This window comes from Solenopsis invicta, chromosome 6 (genome assembly GCF_016802725.1).
Source record: "Solenopsis invicta isolate M01_SB chromosome 6, UNIL_Sinv_3.0, whole genome shotgun sequence".
In the NCBI taxonomy this organism is placed as follows: domain Eukaryota; kingdom Metazoa; phylum Arthropoda; class Insecta; order Hymenoptera; family Formicidae; genus Solenopsis; species Solenopsis invicta.
In genome coordinates, this window is record NC_052669.1 from 8,789,469 (window position 1) to 8,811,734 (window position 22,266).

A 22,266-nucleotide genomic window follows, 5' to 3' on the forward strand; every position below is an offset into this window, starting at 1 on the left:
TCTTCCGATCAACCGGAAATCGCTTGGCACAGAACTCGAATTTGGTGCATATGTACGTACGCGTATCCGCGAGTGTGTGTGCGACGGTTTTGCGCGGCGACACAAATGCAATCCTCGTATTTCATAGAGACAGCGGCATATTAGTAATTTCGCGTTGCGCCACAGAACGTGTATCCCCGGCCTTAAAATTAGCTTTGCTCTTGATTCGCATTAGAATGCAACCTGGCCAAACAATATTACGTATAAACTCGCTTGTCACGCACGGCGGTTTCCGCAATTTATTATAAAGCCTGCCTACTCGCGTACAACGTTGTGTCCTAATGCAGAAAAAAAATACATTCATCATGCAACTTAATAAAATAACACGCTAATGTCTACCGCGGATTATCCGTAGTTGCATTTAACTTAGCATCTGTACAATCCATGTACGTGACAGTTGGACATGGAAAAGGAATACCTGATTCACGCGGTTCAAGTTTGTTAAACTGTGTATAAATGTTGTCGAGCGCAAAATTGTAGATCAAAAATTACTGTAGATAAATGACTTTTCTTTTTTTAGTTAATCCGGGGGAAGATTTTCATCGTACGTGTACTGTTTTCAAGTTTGAAACTAGACTTGCAAAAGCGCTTTCGTTATCGACGTTAAAATCCGCGCAATTAGACTTTCCCTAGACCCCTTCCCAGTTGCCGAGGAAAAATCTCGCGATCTCTCAAAGATACATGCCGTTCGAACGCTCAAGTACTCCGTGGAAGTCACTCTGGGCGGAGAGACGCGGATGCGTAACGTCATCATGACTGGCAACGAGCGCAGCGTGAATGCGAGAACGGCGCGATACGACTCCGCGTAGCTCTTAACTCTGTGATTCGCGAGCGAGCGTGTAGCCGCGCTTTCGCCTCGGCCGGCCTGTCGGTCGGATGGGTGGGTGGCTGATGGCGGCGGCGTTCGGGTATTTCTGTATCTAATTATAATCCTCGGGCGAGGGAGCGAGGCAATCGCCTAAAATTAGAGCATATAGTCTACGCACGGCCGCCCGCTATTTTATATTTCGCCGTCCCTTTCGCGCCGGACGGTGCGGCACGGCTCTCCTTTCCTCTCGCTCGCGCGCGACTCATCGCTCTTCATCCCCTGCGCTCCCCCGTGTCCGCGGCTTGTCCCTCTTCTCATCCTGGTAGCTGTTTTATCGCCTACCCTCGTCTTCTTATGTTGGACTGAATATCGCAGCGGTTCTCGGATTATGTCGCGTCTCGGCCGTTCGACGAGCATGCCGCGTGTAATTCATTTACGGAACTGTCAAAAGTGAATGTGGCGTGAATTTGATACGATATGCGATATCGCGACATGGCTTCATTACACATCGCTTAGGAACACTCGTATGTTATCCTCGTGTCGAAATTGCGACGCAATAATTCCCGATACCGCACGACTGAATTTGTTTAGCTCGCATTGATGTCTAATTAGCTGTTGGCACGGGTTCAAGTCTGCGCAGAGGTTTCATTTACGTTTGACGGTGAAGGAAAAAGAGAGGACTCTGGCTTTCGGCGAGATTCGGCTTTCATCGGGCGATTTCAGCTCAAGCCAGACTGACTCTCGAGCCTTCGCACCAATGTCAGTCAACATTAACTTTGATTAACTAAATTCTCTCTCCTAGTCCATATACCGGATATTCCAGATTCCTTTGCCTTTCATCTACGAGTTCTTTGATCAATTTAAAATTGAACTTTTTTTTAATGAAAAAAATCTGATTGAACATATCTTTTTTACAAATTTACAACATTTAATTTTAATATGTTAATTTAGATGTTTACTATGTATAAAGAGTAAAAACGAAGATTTCATCATTGATTTTTTCAATTTATTAAGCATTTCTAGATTTTAAATTGCATTGATTAAAAACCTAAAACCACAAAAATCACGATACAACTATAATCTAAATGGGACAGCAAATCGCTGAAACAGGATTAATTAACTCGGACCGTAGGTGCGAGTTGGTCTTAAAATCAACCACCGTTTTACTTTGCGATATCGAGGCCGTGCCTCGGGCAGCTCGATTGAAACGATCGGGTAACGCGAATGCCCTTAAGCTCGTGCCGCGCATACACAGCGAGGCTTTAATTTCTTTCCTCTTAATGGGCTTTTTCGCCCGAGCTAAAGAGCGAACGCGTAGGATTAAACGGCGCGCAATGGATGGGTGGTCATGGAAAGGGGCGACCACGAGAGAGCTACGCCCGCAAAAAAAAATGAATCAAGAGAAAATGTGGTGAGAATTTATGTCGCAAAATTATGAATTCCTATTTCTTCAAATTAGTAAAGAAACTCGAAATTCGTTTGAACTTTTTTGTGATGCAATATATATATGTATATATATATAACCGGAAATTAAATTTATTAATCAAAATTGAATTCTGATAAAATATTATTTTCTTTCTTTTAAACTGAAACGGTGCACTCCAAATGTATGTATAATATTCAATTACATTGTTCCAACTTAGTCTGCAGAAAATTAAAATGAACAAAAGGTTAGGAGCAATACGATTCTATAGAAAAAAAACTCCTGTCAATCCTTTTTCATTCAGCTTGTTTTAGAACGGACATCGATAGGGAGAGCAAAGTCGAGAAGGGAGGAGATACGTAAAATAATGATTCGTAGTGAGGCAACGACACGAACGACAGCGGTGATTAGCCGCCACGGAAGAATAATCGAAATAATGACAGGTTTGCACCGACAACCCTCTCGGAAGACTCGAAAAGAGACGGGGTAGAATAGTGGGATAAAAGCGCGAGACCGTGCTTGCTTCGCTGGGTTAATTGTCGTCTGGCGTGTCGATGAATGTACCCCTGAATTGGCCACATGCAAATGTTATCATAAGGTACATAAAAAAAAAGAGAAATTTTTTTTACGACGAATACATTTGCGAGTGACGACGTAAGACAGCATTCATTAAGATAATAGATAATAAGACTTTTTTTTACATTAAAATAGTGTTAGTCCAGTTATCGTAACACTTTGTAATCTATAAAGTGGAAAAAATCTACTGAAAAGTGTAAAAGAATTCATAATTATATAAATAAATTCTCATTCAGAATAGTATTAACTATTCAAAATATAAGTAGTATTCTAATAAATTAAAATGCAAACGCGGCAATTATTAAATTAATTACTCATCTTGAGTTCGAGTGTTCATTATTAAGATAAGTATTTTTTAACTACTATATATAAAATAACATTTCTTATTATGTATTTTTTATTAATAAAATTTATTCTCCTTGTCAGCTTTAAAAATAAAAAAATAATTTTCTGATTATTTTTTGGATAGCTAAGTTAACACGCGTAATACAATATCCAGAAGGATAGAAAGGTCTTGGTAGCATGAATGATGATTTCACATAAATGATGTAAGTAATGTGTGTATCCTTTGAGCTTCCACCGTCATTTTTTCTTACGCACTCAATTGCGGAACCGATATTTAATCCACTTTCCGTAGAATTCACGGCTTTGCGAGTCGTAGAAAATTGCCGGTTCAGAAAGTTGGCATGATCTAACGCGATCGTGAAGAGCCTAGATCGGACCCAGACCGATGTCGAGGAAGATCGCCGGGCACGCGGATAATAATCGCTGATTGCCGCCGATCGAAAGTTGTTCTGCGGGTTTTATGGGAAAATCGGCTGACACGTGACGATCGACAGCCGACTCGCTGGTACGTGACTTCGATCCTTAATCGTGACGGACTTTGGGAGAGAGGGGAACGGAGAAGAAAACGCAGAGGAGACAGAACTATAATCCGTTGGGATTTGAACGCAGACCCACGACGTCGATTCCGCATCTTTGTTTAAAGATGTAAATGTAAGTTGGCGTAACGTATAATCTCTCGTAGAAATAGAGAATTAAATATAATTCCAGCATACAGAATACGATATAGAAATTCTCCTCTGTAGCATCGCTAATATTCCATTTATAATATTTTATCTTGGATTTTTCTTTTAAATTACATCTATTATAACGTAATACGAACATTAAAGATCATACGGTGCAGGGTCGTATATAATATTGCAAATGAAGCAAAATATACAGGCACGTGTAACAATGACAATTGCACAAAGGAGCATAATGAAACAGACAAAACGACATTATGCAAATGTATTTATTAACGTATGCAAGATTCTACGCAAAACGCATCGCAAAATAAAATAAACACAATAACATTTACAGTTTGACGTATCAGCTGTTATATTAAACTCGTATCCAAGCAGTATAACGAAAATATGCTACTGTTTAATGAGATAGGAGTCTCGCCTGAAAACTTACTTAACATTTATTCAATCAACAATCTTAATGTAATTTGGTATTACTTGCATCATGAAACCAACAAAATCATTAACGCGAGCTAATTTTTTTATGGCGTGCCGATTTCATTAAGCAGTAGCATGTACCATTCACGTCGAATGTTGCAGACGAACAAAAAAAAAAAAAAAAATTCATCGCATACCACACACGCACGCAACACGCGGAGACGAGCGCGAAAATAAAGACGATGAATCTCGTGAATTTTTTCGCGAGAACGCAATTGAGTCGCGAATCGAAGCGGTGGACAGATGCGACTCCCGAGACCTCGCAGAATTTCGAATTTCACGCGAAGCCACGCGCGTCCGCTCTAAGCCATAAGAGCATCGTTAAGATTATATTTAGGCATCGTAAAAGAAAATATGCGCCCGTTGGAGCCAAGTCGCTCATTACGCGAGACAGCATTAACGCGGTCGGTGCAGCCAGGGAGTTCTGAGCATCGTACACTCGCGTGTCGAAATGTATATCTATATACAAACGACGGAGCGATCTACGCAGTGTGAATCGGCATCCCCGCGCTTGGTACTCTGGATTCGTTTCCTCCGCCCGAAAACCGTCGCGAATTTATTGGAAATAAATTGGAAGTAATTGCGGATACGGAATTTCCCGCGTTGCTTTTAGCTAAATTCTACTTTGCGCGCGTAGCATCAACGCGACACTAAACTATCCTTGAATCATTGCACGAGAGAAAGAGAGAGAGAGAGAGAGAGAGAGAGAGAGAGAGAGAGATGAGTGTTAAGATCGTAACTTGTCTTATGTTAAACAATTTGAAACAAAAATATTAATTTTCTTGTATCTCTCGGTACTAAGTTCTAATTTCATTTCTAACAATTCGTCTTCACATCCTTAGAAAATAAACGAAATCTTTTTGTAAATAAATAAATTTCTCGTTGAAGCAAACTTGAAAAGCTGATATTTCTGTTAAACGTACTAATATAGTACAGCATTCATGTTACTATTTATTTTCAAAATTTGAACGAAATACTTTGTTTACAGAGCTGAGCAATTAAAAAAAATGAATAAAGATAGACTGATGATCAAGGCGTCAATGCAATTACTGGCGTTGCATTTGAAATTAATGATGCGTGTCTTGCAAAGCGTCGCGATTCTCTACGAACGTACCGTATCACCGCGACTTCCGGTTCCCGTGGCGAACTTGTCGAAATTTTCTCGTTGCATACGGCCAGAGCTCTCGCAGCGGAGTCCTTGAAAACGTCACGATTCTCCCTTCTATTTGAGAGTTTCTAGGTCAATGTTGCCTAGTAGTATTGTCGTCGCGGTGCGCATCGGCGACCGATGCAACGATGCAACCGCGTAAACTGAAAATTCAATGCCGTTTACGAATAGAATTCTCGCTCGCCGAACGAACATCAGTCAAAACACGAACGTCAAAGTTCCTTCGTTTCTCCACACATCCTTGGGCATCTTGATAAACACGTTTAGGGAGACATACGATCGATTACGTTTTCATAAACGATCAGGTTTACGTATCGTCCCTCTCGTTCTCGTTCGTTTAACGGTCTTCGCGAATCGATACATACATGACGACCTAGAGGGTTTATCGTCGTTCGAGAGAGTGGTCATTACGGAATTCTGCCTCGAAGCGTAATCAACGATATCAATCGATCTGTTCGTGATGTAATCACGAGTCCGAGCGTTTGAAGATCGTATCGGGAATAGAGTTCTCCATTAACAAATAACGCAAAAAACGTACGCCGCAATTCCTTACGCGGCTCCAAGAAATTCGCAAGCGAAAGAGAGAGAGAGAGAGGGGGGGGGGAGCGAGAGAGAGACGTCGATCGAATATTGGCGCAGTGAGAGAGGAGAATAACAGCGTAGTGTTGTCGATTGTAAACATCTTTGAAATCCTGCTGACGCAACTTTGCGAGAAATACTATATATTTACCATAATAATTAAATATTAATGCGGAAACAGTAAATTTGACGATATTTCTTTTTTTTTTTAATCTGTCGCATTAATTAGGTGATTGAGGCAAATCTTATCAAAGACCAAAATAAATGTAAATATTTTTTAAATCTAAATACGCTGCTTTTATCATAAAATTTATACGCAAGGCGAATATATACAGCGGTAGAAAGCGCTCTTTTGCCAGACAATATTACTCCGAAGGAAAATTCGCCAAGAACGTGAGCAGTCGCGAGAGACCGCCGCCGAAATCAGTCCTGAGTGCCTCCTAAGGGGGTTGGTCGTGGAAAATCGCGAAGGGCGGGTCGCGGATGAAACCGGGGATGACGCGGGGGTGGAGGCGGACGGTCGGTGAAAACGCGGTATGCAAAGCAGGCGGCGAATTTGAACGGTCTTGCGCAGAACGAATAGCCTCACCTCGTGCTATCCGAGTGCCTCGAATCTCCCTCTTTCTGTTTCACCCCTTCGCTTTCTCCCTCTATCTCCCCCTCTCTCTCTCTCTCTCTCTCTCTCTCTGTTTCTCTCATGGACATATACATTCATACTTGCGGATCTCTACGTGTGTAGAGATGCGCCGCTACACGCAAACACACACACACTTGTTCACACAAACACACACACACACACACACACACACACACACACACAGACACAGCATACATGCATGCATACACATACACACAAAATATGCTTTTCTCGCAACTCGCAGTGTAAGCGACAAGGACGGAAACACACGTACACAGAGTCACGGTACTCTCCCTCTGTTCCCCCCTCACGATTCCTACTTCGTCACAGCCGCGAGCGTAATACACGTGCACGCGGCGACGGTGGCGGCGACCGCGTATCCTCGCGAGAGAGCGCCGTCGTTGATGATAATCCTCGGACGGTCGCGGAAGTCACCGCCAACGTCGACCGCGCGTTACGGTATCGCGTCGCGAGGCGACGCGGTACAGGGCGACGGCGCGCGGCGCGTCGACGTGCGGTCGTCGTCGTCGTCGTCGTCGTCGTCGTCGTCGTCGTCGTCGTCGTCGTCGTCGTCGTCGCGCGTCACGTTTTCCACCCGGAATCGAGTAAAATGGCTGCTCTCGCCGCCCGGCGCGCCCGAGCTTACTGGCTTGCCTCCCTTCGTTTAGGTCCCCACACAGAGGCTGCCACACGCGTGCCGCCGCGTGTGGGTGCACATAGACGCTACGTACGAGCGGGGGAGCGTACACGCGCATGCACACACCGTGCTGCGTCGACGCCCGCCAGATAGGAAGTCGGCGCCGTGTACGTACTCTCTCTTTCCGTATGTGTGCCCGTTTGCCCGCGACACACGCGTGCGAAACACTCGCGGCGCGAGAGCGCCCGAACACGCACGCATACGCGTAACGCCGCACTCTCGCCCCCGCCAATTTAGCGCGCGCACGTGTCCACGCGCAGAACAGCTGAGCGTGAGGAAACTTCGAAGCCTTCGTGCCGTTCCAATTGCTAAAGTCCAAAACTGACCGGCTCACTTTTATCCAATTCTTACGAAAGCTTTCTTACGGGCAGCTACATCTGAATATCATTAATTCTTCTTCAATAAAAAAATCCATTTCTAATTTCTACATCATTTGTCATCAAGGAGAGATCTATCGATGTACATCGATGTATATATATCTTTTTTTTTAATGTTAAACATTGATTGATATGTACCGTACTTCCGCAAGTAAAGCGACACGTGTAAAAAAATAATCCTTATTCAGAAGAGAGGAAGTTGTATACTCTCGTGTAACTTTTCTTGCGATATGTAAATTAATCTTAAGTGGATACATATGACATCGGCGAGTATAAATTTGAGATAGCTAATCTTTTTCGTGCTAATAAAAAAATCAATACCGAATATGTCTTCTTGACTTCTCGCAGTCGCAGATGTACATTCACCGTCAAACTTCCTAGTTCAAATTCAATTTAGTAAAATCGCAGAATACGAGTCACTGTAATAGTTTCAACAAAATCGCTCGCGATCGTTACGTCGTTGCAGCAGCAGCAGCAGTAGCAAAAATCAAGTCAGAGAACCAGGATATACTCGTTCGGAACGAAAGATTCGTATACGTAAAGTTCGACGGGAGATAGTACAAGAGACGAAAAGAAAAGAAAAAAAAAATACGCGTACTTTTATGACGACTCTCGTAGCCGTGGACCCTTAGAGCCGCGAGAGGCAGAAAGCGCGACTGCAGTCGTCAGAGTCGCTTGCTTTTCTGCATTCTTACAGCATACCGTAGCGCGGGCATTATGAATATGCAAATCGGCGAACAAGGATAACGGGTGCGTTGACCAGCGGGCGTTTAGTAGACGCTGGCTTTCCTATCGCCTTACGCCGCCGATGCGTAACGGTTCGCTTCTCAGATCGATCGGCGACAATTTTCGTTTCGGAGACGAGCGCCGCGGGACGGGGAGGGAAACTCCAGCGTATCGATGCCAATTGGCGTCGAGCGAACTCGTTACAACTTCGCTAACATTTCGTACAATTCGTAAAATTAATTGGGCGTTATAAATCGCGTGTCACCAAACGGCGTTGCCTGTCGTTAAAAAAGAATGAAAAAAAAAGAACGAAAAGATATTCCAATCGGCTTGCGTGAACTAGAAAAAGCGATTACAGTTACACCATCGCCCGTTGGAATGCGCCGTTCCGATTGAGTGGGCGATGGTCTCGGCGATACGAATCTCGGAGCGTGACGCTTCAGAAAAGCGCATAGCAAATATTTTTTGCACGTCTATCATCGATAAATCGAATTATTGTCGCAGTTCTAATAATGTTAGATTATCAGCTAAGTGTATCAAAGTATATTTTTAATAGCTACTCTAATGGCTAATAACGTGCGTGTGTCAAAATATTATTTGTAATTAAAACTACACCATTTCTGACTTCAACCTAAAAATGGCTTAATAAATGAATTGATTACATCATTTTTCCAACACTATTAATTGCGACGCGCATCGATCGAATAAGGTACAATGCTCAGAGAACAGTTAGCATTGTATGCTAACTGTTCTCTGAGCATTGTACCTTATTCGATCGATGCGCATTTTTGGTCGCATCTTTAGAGTATCAGCTGACGTGCCAGTTTTGCTACGGTTAACAGCAACAAATATGTGCGAGGATTCCGCATATTTTCCACTGTCCGCACTTTCCCACTTTCAGCAAAACACTCGGACGTTCGCCAACATCGTTCACCGCCGACTCGTAAACATAATATCAAAGATTAATTTCGCACTTGGGTGCGGTAAAAAATTGCGGCCGGCCGAGCTCTTCCTCCTCTGCAATTTGATCGTTTATCACGATCAATTAAATTTCCTGCGCGGCGACGATAATTGACCGACGCCATCACCCTTGTACCACGGCGCGGAGATAATCTCCGTCGCAAGTGCCGATAAATGGCGGATTCGCGTGAACGCGAGCGTAGTCTCTGTACCGTGCTATCATTATTTTACGAGATACGTTTTAAGCGTAATAAATTTTATTGTGCTTTCTCTCTCTCTTTTCTCCCCCTCCCCACACTCGTCGATTCTTTCGCGCCCACGCAAACGCACGTCCGATATGTTTTCACGAAAGGAAACCGATCCCAATCTGCAAAGACTTTTTTTGATAAATACTACGAATAATAAATCTCGTGCACGCACGCGTAACAAAGAGACAAGACACAAGTTAAATAATAAATAAAAAAAATATTGAATCAATAGAAATACATTCTATTATAGCATTCTAAATTTATCGCGCATCAGGTAAAAAAATCTAAGTTCTCTAATATCCATTCATTATTTAAAGCAAACTAGTAAACCTAAACGTCATATTAACTTTAATAGAAAGATAAATCTTCGGAATTTTTTAAATAAATTTATTGGATTAATGATTACGATTTATTGAAATAAAATATACGTAAAAACGAAATAGATGGTTCATACAGTCTTATCTGACAACTTATATTATTTTTTAAACTCACAAATTATTTGCAAGGAAGATTATAATTATCCTCGTATTGATTGCTCAAGTATAATGACGTTATCAAATTAAAAATCAGTGTGTAATCTTTGAACATAAAAAGAACAGCAGACTATGAAGATTTTTGGTACACGAATAACGCATGCACCTGCTTGATAACGCTTGCAACAAGTCTTCAATCAATTCTTCATACATCTCACAAATTTTTCTTAGCTGGTTATCCATAAGGATCAAGACACTTTAACGCCGTTTTCTCACGTTATCCTAAATTATCAGGTCGATTCTATTTTCCTTCGAGTCTACTCGCTTCGAAACACTTTAATTGATCTTTCATAGCGTATAGAAATAAATTATGTTTCAGGACACGCGACTTATCGATTCAAGTCGTCCGATTTAATAAAAGTGCACGTCACGCTTTGTAGCGTCGTTGACGATTTTACGGGAACGCATTTTGTTCGTAGAGAGGGAGGGGGATATTCGTTTAATTTAAAATAAATTAGAAAATTTGAGACATATGCAGGAACGGTAGTTATTAATCTTTCTAAATAGCATCTGTCACCGTTTACTCTGGACGGGTTTTCTTAAGAATATGTTTATATATTATTATGTGCCGTAGGATTTCTACGGTTAGAAACGTCGGTACACCAATTAGCCATAATGACGTGTTTCTACGATCGACGATTTCTACTCCTTCATGCCGATTTCTCACGTTAAGTATGCACGTTAGCTACAAACTGACGATGGCCTCCGATTAGGATCCTATAATTTCTCTTTCGATCTGCCTCGTATATACATGCCGCTGTGTAAATCGTACATATACGCAGAATATCTTTCTATTATGCAACATGCGAAGGCATTTAAGTGGCAGAAGGAAAGAATTAAAATGTCTACTTAATCATATCCGCTCGCTATACGTACATTCGTGTAACAATTTAAATCAATATCTTTTACGTCTCACAAGAAATTTATGACAATTGCTCGATGTGCATCGTCATTTCTATAATTACAAGAAATTCTTCACCTACTCACGAGAATTAATGACGAATAGATTAAAACGTATGAAGTTCGTTATACGTTTCTAGATTGTATTTGTAGATCTTGTAAGATCCTTTCAGAGAAGTTTGCGCAAGATTACTCCTATTGTGGCGGCTATTATCGCGATCATTACTTTAATCAGATTTTTCCGCAAAATGCTATCTCTTGAGAAATTGCAGACGCTCGTCCACGCGGCGAACGAGTTCGGAGGTATTATGAAATAAATCTCGTTATTGCTTGGCCGAGGAAGAAAAGCGGGCGGTCAGTTTTAATTAAAGAACTCGAGGCGTCAGCTGCTCCTTGCCAACGGCTCTCCGGTTTCCCTTCCATCCCTCTTTTTTCTATCTGTGCATTGCGACCGATATCGTCTACGTATACGTCATAAAACTTGTGGAGTTGATGAAAAAAGATGGTACCTCCTAGGGAATGATAATCCCTCGTGTCCCTTTGACACTCTCTTTCATTGTCAAACATATCTTCTAGAAAGAATTGTGATGTAAAGATAATTAAATGTAATAAATGAAGAAGTTTCTTGCTATTGCGAGAGAGAGAGAGAGAGAAAGAGAGTTTCCAATTAACCGATGTTAAGATATGCATTATTGACACCAAGGTATAAAAATAAAGTAACATTTAAAAGACTGTTTAAGTTCTGTTCAAGTGAAACGTCATGGATTTCAATGAGATACTCGCTAAATCACTTAACATCCATTTTTAAAGCTCAACATCGCAAGAGAGTCGAAAGTAGAATTTCTACTTCCGACTCGGAACGAGAGATAAATGTAAAGCTGAGGGAACGGGCGCGCTGTTTATCAATTTAAATATCGGCACAATTTTCAACGTTTGAAGTTCTTACGTTAGTATCTAGTGTGGACACAGGGGGAAGAGCGCAATATGAATTTACAGGGGAAGGTTTACTCGCGATTACACGCGCCCTCGGGGCCGGTGCCTTTATCATTCGAGCAAATGCAATCGTATGCTGAAGCAGGTGTGCTACATCATAGATGCAACAACGTTTTATAGGTCGTACAGGGTGACCTTACAGGCATCGAGGCGGACACGATGAATTCCGCGAGATTCCCGCCGAGACGATATAATCCGTTAAAACGCGAAGCGCGCCGCGCCGGTCCCGAGTAACTAAACATCGCGAAATCCAATAAAGTGCCGCGCTTGACGAAATAATGGCAGACCACTGGCACGGCCAGCAGACGTAATTGACTCGGTAATGATGAGGTAAACGGACAGTTCTATTAAGCGCCCTGGCTACGTGCTCGGCCGCGTGTGCGATGCATACCGACACGTAACTGATCGCGGACGCAGAACTAATCGCTTTCACATTTCGCAAATGCGACATCGCGCAAATGCCACCGCGATCACGGCGACGTTCGATTTGTACTTTTGATGATAATTAATAATTTCTTTCTCGTCGTCGAATCCTGTCACGTATTGTACTCGAAACGCGGCTTCGTGAAAATTACAGTAGTGCCACAGACATCGCGTCACTATGCGGAAAATGTCTGTGCGCGTCTCTTATTAGACAATCGTAAAATAATTCATTTTTTTGTTCAATTATTTATCGAAAAAAAAAAAAAATTTTGCTTAACTATCTCAAAATTTAGCTAAATGTATATCTGAAAATAATTTTGTTGTAATATACATCAAAATAATTACGGACATTCAAACATATGATGATAATGCTGCAAAAAGTTTCGACATTCTAGTAACCAGTTTGAATGACCTTCATAATTATTTTGATGGTCCAATAAAATTACTTTCACATTCATATCTAGCTAAACTTTTAAATATTTGAGAAAATTTGTTCTTTCCATGTTTGAATTCATATTTATAGCTAAACATAAGATTTTTATTTCATATTAATATTTAAAAAGAGATTAATTATTAATTTTTTTTAGATATGGTACAATGCGTATGTGTGTATGTAAAGAATTTTTTTTTATACCCACAAAAGTTTCTGATGTCTAAATACTAATTATAACTTTTATGTTCGTGAAATTATATTATATATAAAGTTACAATATTTTATAAGAACATAAAATACATCACGATTGTGCAATTATACTTTCTATCCACGATTGTGCAATTTAAATAAATTTAATATATCAATAAAATTGTTAACTTCAGTCGTGTGATATTACGACAAGTTTCATTCGTTCTGTTCGTCGCATTGATGCTATATTTTTCGAAAATAATAATATATGTTAGATTTACATAGATTAGCATAGGAAACAGGCTATTTGCATATTATTAAGTGAAATCGTGTAGTCGTTATTAGCTGGTTATAATAACAGCATCAGCATAAGTGAACATATCTTGGAATAATTAACTTCTACATTTAATTCACGTGTGGAATAAAATCACAGTAAACGTATAAAAAAAGATATCAGGAGGTGATCGGTTGGTGACATTTTAATCATATATGTTGCGTTCGGCACTTTGTTGAGAAAAAAAGTAATAATATAATTGTATATATCTATCTCTTTCTACGTCCATTTATTTTAAAAAGTAGAACAAATCATAAAAAGGGGGAAAAAATATAATTAACGCTAATCCAATTCTACAGTCACCGTGTTACAGACGCTATAAAATTTCTAGAAACATTTCCATAAAATTTCCACGACGAAACACATTGTACATTGAGTATACAATGCAAACTATAAAGCGCAAAATTAGCGGCAAGATGAAAACTCAAAGTTGTGTCCCGAGACAGCGAGAAAATCCCAATGAACACCGCACAGCCACCAACGAGCGCGCGGCTAACGTCTCTGTGCCTCATTAGCGATCTTTAATTTTCCAAAGCGAGTCTTCCCGGGCCACTCGGAAGCAGTTGCCGCGCGGCGTTGTCAGCGGCGAGAAAGGGAAGGGAAGGGAAGGGAAGGGAAGGGAAGAGAAGAGGAGAAAAGCAAGAGAGAAGAAAAAAAAAGCAAGAAGAAAAGCACAGGAGAACAAGAGAAGGAAAGACGCGAAGGGGAAGGGTGAGAGCAAAAGACAGCGGCGTCGGACACTGGACAGCAGCAAACAGCAACGGGCAGCACGACTCGCGCGGTGGCTCGCGCGCCATTGTTCCCTCCCGGGTTCTTTATTTCTCTTCCCTCTCATCCTTCCTCCTCTCTTCCTCTTTCCTGGCGGCGCGAGCGAGCGAGAAGCGCGCATCATGGGCTTTATTGTGTTTGAGCTCGACGCTTCGCTCTTTTGTTTTGTTTCGCGCGCCATTAGAGGGGCTAATTGCCGCTCATACGCGATCGCCTTTTGTTTCCTCCTTTTGCCACCTTTTCTCCACGACCCTCTCTCTGTGTGTCGTCTCAGCCCCTCAGCTCCTCAGCGCTCCTCAGACCCTCAACCACTACCACCTTCTTGTTCTTTCGCTCGCGACGCACCCCGCACGACCGACGCACACCACCGCCGCCGCCGCCACCGCCGACCACGATGTCGACCGCGAAGGAAGGCTGAGTCATAGCCCTCACTCCCTCACTCTCTCTCTCTCTCTCTCCTCTCGCGCGTTCCTCTACTCTCGAATATAACCATACCTATGCTCTTCCCTCTCGTCGCTCGCTTTCTCGTCGCCGCGCCGCGTCGCGCCGCGTCGCGCCGCGCACCCGACTTCCTTCGAAGCGAGACGCGCGGAGAACCTGTCATTCCGTCCCCTTTCCTTTCCTCGTAGAGAGAAGCGATCGGTTTTTGTGTCGCGTCCTCCTCTTCATCTTTCGCGTTCTCGCCCCAACCGCGCGCGCGACTGATTCTTTCTATCTTATATTCTCGGCGATGCGGGACCTCACGGGAGGAAGCGAGAAAAGGAGGACAAGGCTGTTACGGAGAAGAGAGCAAAGGGAGGGACGTTTTAACGCGTCAACGCCTCGATGACCTCCGGTTTTTCTTCGACTTCTTCCACTGGTCGCGCGTGTGTGACACTCTCTCGCCTCTCGGACTCTTTTCGAGTCTTCGCAATCGCAGAATCGAGCTGATCAAATGAGTTTATCGACGGATAAAAGCGGGAAGAAAGAAATCGATCTCGAGATCGAGTCGATAGAGAATTGAACATATCGCCTGATAAGTTGACAGATCTAGAATGCGGACCGCTAGTCTAGCAGAACGCAGTAATTACTAAAGGGATAAATAAGTTATAGCGAGATAAGCATCGATTGAATGCTATATTTTTAACGTAATTGACTTGTTAATTACTGGTTCTAGCTCTTACTATTTTTCATTCGATGTGATTACGTTGCAACTTTATCGTAAGCTTATCGTAAAAGGCTCAGAGATTGATCAGTCGTTTTGTACGTTTTACGCACTTAGCATGGAGAAATAATAAATTAGACGTCAATATTAAATTAAACGAGTCCCAAAATAGATCGCGCGACATTTTTTAATTATTACATAAGCCGCTGCCGCTCGATGCATTGCACGCTTTCTCCCGTTTGCAAATTAAGAAATTTTCATTCAGCTAATTTTCTCCTTGCGAAAAACTGGCTTATGTAATACATTATTATTTGTATAATTTCTTTACCCTCATTAATTGTTATTATCGCATTATTGTATACAATAGGGCTACGACGTACTCAATCCATTGTGTAATAAAGTAAAAAAAAGGGAACGTTAAAACGCGGAGAAAAGAAACTGTCGTCGAGACAGAAACGAAAAGCGGAACCAAGATTTAACAATAAGTGCTAAGAAGGGAAAGATCCGGCGATTTTAATTCGCCGGAAAGCTAATAATTCCGGCATTGTGTGATCCTTACCGTGGTTATTGTTTCCCTGGCGAAGCTCGTACTCGCGACGAGACCTCCTCGCATTCACCTTCTATAGTACCTTTTTCATCCCGGGAAGGACAATGAATAAGAGAGACGTTGCTTTTCTTTTCCTGCTTGGCACATATATATATTGCGGCTTAATTATTGGCTTTATTATGACTTTGTGCTTCATTCGAGGAGAAAGAGAAAGAGAGAGAAAGTACGTATGTGTGTGTGTATGTGTGTGTGCGTGCGCGCGTACGCGTGTGTGTAGAAAAGAAATAAATGAGATAGGAAGATGTCGTTTCGTCGGTGACAATACAATCTGTAGTTCTTTTCCTTTTCTATTCTTAATAGCGTTGCAGTAAAGAGTTCCAAGTACACTGGCTGTTTCATTATTTATTTTATTAGCTAGCCTTCTGCTATCGATATTTTACTTCGAGTTTCAAGCTTAAGCGTCAAGACGGCGCGTAATGTTAAACATTCGTTAAGTCATTTAATATAAAGAATGTAATTACAGTAATTGGGGTTTTTATCTCAATAGATTGTGATTACCCCCTATTCTTTTAATATAATTATTTTCTTCGGTCAAGTAACTTGATTATTATGTACACACTGGTTGATACATCTCTTTCTTATTTCACGATGTTTAGCTTTCTGTTGCGACTATTGTATACTAACTTCGTTCTGCTGACGTTGAATCGGAAATGATTAGTCAGACTCTCGGATTTGAATGTGTCTCGCGGTCTATTACCAGCACGGCGCGCGGCGAGGTGCCTATGCGAAAACACGATGTAAAAGCGCTACGACGAGGCCTCGAATAAAATTCACACGGAAGCGGCGGCCGAGCCCGTGCCACGAACTCGCGACTAACTCGCGTGATTGCAACATTGCGGGTCCGAGTAATTGCGGTGCCGGCGCGAGGCCGATTTTCTCGGAAGCGATTCGAGAAGGCGAAACGTCAGCTGACCGTATTGTAGTTCACGCTGAAAGAGGAATAAGAGGGTGGGCACGAGGACCGAAGAGGGAGCGTAAGGGAATGAGCCAAGGGATGAGACGGCAGGGAAGAAAGGCGCATATTCGTCTGTCCAGAACGCGGCACGAGGGGGAGGGCAGCATGGCATGTCCCCCCTAATTATAGCAACAATAAAACAATTTTGATAATTATCTCAACTAGTGTATGGGAACACACGGCATTACGGCGGGCACGTCGCATAGACAGAGAGACGGAAAAAGAGGAAAACAATCAGTGAGAGAGACAGAGAGAAAGAGGGAGACAGGGTGGGGCGGGAGGAAGACGAAGAGAAGAGGACACGACGACCGGGGCAGAATAATGACAATAATTACCATTTATATGCAAGTGCCGTCATTACCTGCACACGAGCAGAGCACGCATTCAATTTCGTATCTAATTTGAATAATTCAAACAAATCTCTCCTTCCTGCCCTCCTTCCTCTGCACGCTTTATAATCCCAATAAACGCGATGAGACATCGACGGCGAGTCGCTCGCTTTTTCAGTACCGACGACAACAACGACGACGATGATGATGACAATGACGACGACGACGACGGCGACGATTCGTCTCGTACCCTGATTTTACTCGTGAGCACCGAATTGGCCGATGACAGTATCTTCCTCATCCCTCTGTTTATTCATCCCCTATCCTTCATTCTTTTTATCGAGTTAACGAGGAACCGTGATATACATGGGCGACTTTCACTGATTCGTGAATCTTTCTGTGCCGGGCATGAGCGATCACGATCACGCTCCATCGCTATTGGACAAGTTAAACTCACTTGCGACAAATTAGCATTTCTAATAAGAATCTTCGAACAAAGCATCAAACGTGACGTCGATTCGGCGGAATTTATGGAGGGTTTGCAGTCACGCTACGCAAACCATCGCGACCTATTTGACTGCGGACATTCGTAAGCTCGATCTCATAATTTTGTCAACATCGTCGATGAGCTTGCCGGCAGTCATAAGCTATGCAGCAGTCGAAATGACGATTATGCAAATAAAAGCGGCTTGAATTGTACGAAGCATTCGAGTACGGGCAATTACTTCTCGATGTAGATCGTTAAATCATACGACCATTTTATTGTATTCTATTTCATGATAGTTTCATCATTGTGTATAATTTTAATATCTACCTGCCCTCTCCTATTACATAAAATATTATATGCTACAGATTATTATTATAGGTCATAATTATTGTAATAAAACGATGAAGAGAGATGTACTTTTTGGAAAAAGTTTTGATACAGTTATAGATTATTGTATCAAAATGTATTATGCAAAATGTTAAAAGTAAAAATTAAATTAGAAATTAAAGATCCAAATAGATAAGATTAACTCTGCTTTAAATAAATATATCCATCGTTTAATATTAAATATATTATTCACAGCAACCTACATAAAATACACATGCATTATATAGTTATAGCTAATTGTGACTTTAAGACTCATTTGAACTTTACTTTGTTGGAACTCTATTATAAAGAATAATCAATAACAGTCCAGGCCAATGCCTCGAATTTAAAGCCAAGAGATATAATCAGTGTAATAATAGTTTGTTGGTCGATACATGAGCAGACGCATTTAGATTATAAATGTCCAGCAAAACAAAATAAAATGGGTTTCGCAAGAACTAGTCTAATCTTGGACAATTCTCTAGTTTTATAACGATTGAAGTATGTCAGCAATATATAGCTGCAAAACTTTCGTCATATCTCCGTTTAAAGAAAACTCACTAAAAGCTGGAAGGGTTTTAGCGAGCTTCTTTTTTTTTCGTGATAGCAATAGTGAAGAAGCGAACTTGATTTATTTTTACATCTCGGCCTTTAATTAATATCGAACTATGGGATAACTTTTTTTCTAGGTTATGAAAAAAATTGGCACCTATCCGAGGTATCGCCGACAACGGCAAGTGTGTTTTGCTCGCTCGCTCGGTCGTAGCAGCAGCAAAGTGGCCCTATCAATATTAATCGCGATATTTGCCCGGCTTGGTCCTCGTCGCGCTCTCTATTACCAATTAATCCGATCGTGCGAAGTATGCTGCAGCGGGCAGCTAGGCCACGGTGCGCAAAAGAGATAGGAATAAAAAAGGAAGAGCAACGAGCACACAAGGTTGGGCGGCAGGGAAGAAGAGAAAGACAAAGAGAGAAAAAGATAGAAAAAGAGAGAGATGAATGGAAAGAGTGAGAGAGAGAGAGAGAGAGAGAGAGAGAGAGAGACGACGAGAGGGACGAGCCATCAACGGGTTAGATATTGTGTCAGTCGAGTCGTCCAGCATTAAAAGTAATTACGACGTGATTGACCGAGGGCCTGTTGGCTGAGGGCGAGGCGACGCCGAGGGGGAGGCTAAATCATCGGAGTGACGCACGTAGCTCGTTGTTGCCTCCCAATTATACAATCAGCGAGAGCAAAGCGCGAGAGGCATCGAGGGGTGAAGGCGGCGAAAAAGATACCGAGAGATAGGGAGAGAGAGAGAGAGGAGAGCGACGCGGCGGAGATGTCAGTCTCTTGCGACGAGACGCGATGCGAGAGAGACGAGGAAAGAAAGAAAGAGTCAGTAGCGGAATTACGTCAGGAACGTAGTGGGTAGTCGACGAGATTGACAAAGATCGGTGCCATCGCAATAATTGCGCCGCGAAACTGGGCCCATCAATCGGAACCAGCGATAGCCCTCGAACACGAGTCCCCAATACGAGCGACTCTACTCTGAAAACTATCCTAGGACTTTTTAATCTTTTGACGAGATAATTACTGATACCAATGATACCAGATAAGAATATTCATCGCATACATTGGCATCGCATACATTACATTAAGGCTTACATTATTAGACAGTTATCACGTTTAAATGGTCTAATGATTTGCTTATTTCACAGTACTTGCGACAATTTGGAAGTTTGCCCAAGGAAATGGATACGTCGTGCGAGATGATTCCCACATACAAGGATAACTCGCGAAAGATTGATACGTGGCGTCAAATATTCGATATTATCATCGCAAGAACATCAGTTTCATCACTGGGCAACCGTGGACAGTGCGAAGAGCAATCAAGAGCAGCGCGGAGCGACGGAACTTTGTTCTTCTACGCGAGCTTCTTCTCTCGCCACTGCGACAGGTGCGACATACTAATCTCGGTTTTGCAATGTTTCACGAGCGGCCAGCTTTGTGCTAATTCTGTATCTTTCTATTCGTACGTCGGACAGGAGAATCACGACTCTGCTGTCTCTTCTAAAAATGCGCCATGACAGACGCAATAAATTAACGTGATATTTTACGGAATTATGAGCGACAATTACCGTTATTAATTCTAAAGCAGATGCTTCGAGAGAGAGAGAGAGAGAGAGAGAGAGAGAGAGAGAGAGACGCAATATAATGAAACATTTATTATTCCAACGTAAAAATATTTCCACTCAATAATAATTTACATATTAAATTTATAAGAAAGAATTTCATAAATAAATTTGCTGAAACCTCATTTTCAATCCTTTTAGAATAACATGGAATAACGATTTGCCGACATAAAATGTTCAAGGTAAAATTGAAGGCCTGTTCGAAATAAAATTAGCGTGACTTAATTTAGTTACTTTCTCCGATTAATTCTCAATAATTTTAGCTTGAAATATTTTAAGCCGTCCCTGGCCTCGAAGTGACCAACAATAAGAGAGACGTCGATGAAGCGACATGAAGCCCATCTGATCGTGATCGTTATTGTCTATTATAAAGCAGAGTAACTTGGCTCGTTGCAGCTGCTGGTTCGTACTTTCGTATCAACGATAATATAGCACAATTTGCGATCTAGAAAATTACCAAACGCAACATAGTTCTAGGTATAAACTAGACGAATATCAAGTAAATAGGAATAATATAAATAAAAAATGCGAATAGAGATAACAAAAATTATATCGTGTTAATTTTATATTTCCCGAGTTAACTTGTAGAATTACTGCTACCTATTATGTAATAAAATAATCATACATTTTACATATCTTTAAAATTATATACAAAATTCAATATATAATAATTCTATAGAGAACCATACACGTAAAGAGTCTTTTGTATTCTAGCGCAGAACTAAAATTGCACCCGTGCACCCAAATTGCGTTTATTGGCCTAGATCCTATTCATATTACTCGATTCATATAATAGCGCGCGGAAAAATTAACTACAATTATTGTTATTTCTATTGCGACAGATGCGCGGTACGTATTCTGTTCAAACGTGCAGACATATGCAACGGAACATTGTACTTATGACTCGAACGATTCTCCTTCCTTCGTATTCATCGCGTCACAAAAGACACAGTCCGAATCATACGACAAGATTAATTGACGTCCATCGCGCTATCGCGTGTTTATTTTCCCGAAATATTCGCCGTATTTCGCCGCGTTGTACATTTCTCAGCGGGTAGAAATAATATCTTCACGATGATACTCGATAAGCGTTCTTTCTACGAAGGAAGGATTAATGGAGCCAGTAATCCATCAATTGTTGTTTATTTTACAATTTGTTTACTCTCGAAACACCGATCTCGCGAGAGACGTTCAATGGAGTCAATCGCGAAAAATACGGCGGCGAAACGTCCAAGTGGCGACGAAAGTACCTGTCGCCGTTTGTACCCGCTGCATAGAACGAGCTTGACTCGAGGAGGGGGATAAAAAAATAATGTTTTGACTGCATTGTCACACAACGTTGTTATACGTCGCGTGCGCCCTTCGCTCTCGAATGCCCGCTGCTGAAGCATTTAGCGTTATGGAGTGAGCGCCAATCCAGAGACAAAGAGACGCACGAGTTGGCAAGGGTGACTCTTGGTATGACGATCGTACAATGGTTTCTATGAAACCTTTTCTTCGAAGCTACGGCCATTAATGGCACTCTTTCTGCCCCTCTCACTCCTTTTCCCTCTACGGGCCTCTCGATCGTTAGTTCCGTTATTTTCATGCACGGCCCGAGTCAACGACAGTGCCTTTTCATCGCTGCACTTGAATATTCTTATCGAATTAAATCGGTTTTCACGCCGCGTGAGCACAATTATGGAATATCATTGTCGTCGGACAAGTACACGACTCGTCGTGCGTTACAACCGCATTATCCTTCCATCGATAATGTGCACGTGCCAATCGAAGGTTTATGATAATCAAATGTTTAAATTTAAGTCAGTTGAAATACTACGGATACAGCGTGATGAATTCATGAATATTTCATGCCTATTACGACGTTACAACGTATTTATGAGGCAAGAC

General features: G+C 41.9%; 1 long non-coding RNA gene across 1 annotated transcript; it reads left to right on the forward strand.

The window, feature by feature from the left end:
- Positions 1 to 19,125: 19,125 nt before the first annotated feature.
- LOC120358155 lies at positions 19,126 to 20,926 on the forward strand. Its single transcript, XR_005575103.1, has 4 exons — positions 19,126 to 20,141; positions 20,230 to 20,420; positions 20,518 to 20,558; positions 20,640 to 20,926. It is a non-coding gene; the product is annotated as an uncharacterized LOC120358155 (long non-coding RNA).
- The last annotated feature ends 1,340 nt before the right edge of the window (positions 20,927 to 22,266 follow it).